Source organism: Egretta garzetta, unplaced genomic scaffold, assembly GCF_000687185.1.
Source record: "Egretta garzetta isolate BGI_Z169 unplaced genomic scaffold, ASM68718v1 scaffold520, whole genome shotgun sequence".
Lineage (NCBI taxonomy): Eukaryota > Metazoa > Chordata > Aves > Pelecaniformes > Ardeidae > Egretta > Egretta garzetta.
In genome coordinates, this window is record NW_009258482.1 from 364,359 (window position 1) to 364,782 (window position 424).

At 46.5% G+C, this 424-nt stretch overlaps 1 protein-coding gene across 1 annotated transcript in view; it reads right to left on the minus strand.

The window, feature by feature from the left end:
- RAB10 (RAB10, member RAS oncogene family) overlaps positions 1-424 on the minus strand; it is a 58,522-nt gene that overhangs the window by 20,714 nt on the left and 37,384 nt on the right. The window lies entirely within an intron of this gene.

Below are 424 nucleotides of genomic sequence, written 5' to 3' on the forward strand. Positions count from 1 at the left end.
TCCCATGCAGGGCACAAAACAAAATGAGTTGGCTGACTTCTGTTTGCAGGGCTGGGAGATGAGAAACAACTGAGACACAAGGTCGGAGCGATGGTAACACGAAGGATTCAGAACACATTCATTAGGAAGGACAATCATTCAGGCAGTCTTCCTCAGGCAGAGGAGGACCAGTGCTTCCCTCTAACTGGAACCCATCCGTCTCCGTCTACAAACATCAACATTATGGAGCCATAAAAGATTTTTATTAGTGGGGGACAAAAGGGACAAATTCAAGTTCTGAACTCTGAGTAAAGCTGGAGGATTAACCAGCAATATGCGTACGTGGTCGAGGAGGGAGTCTAAGCAAGCAGGCAGGCTAGGAAGAGCCATTACCTTTCCTGACCTGTTACAGGGCTATTAAAACAGAAGAAAAGCCTCTAGTTAG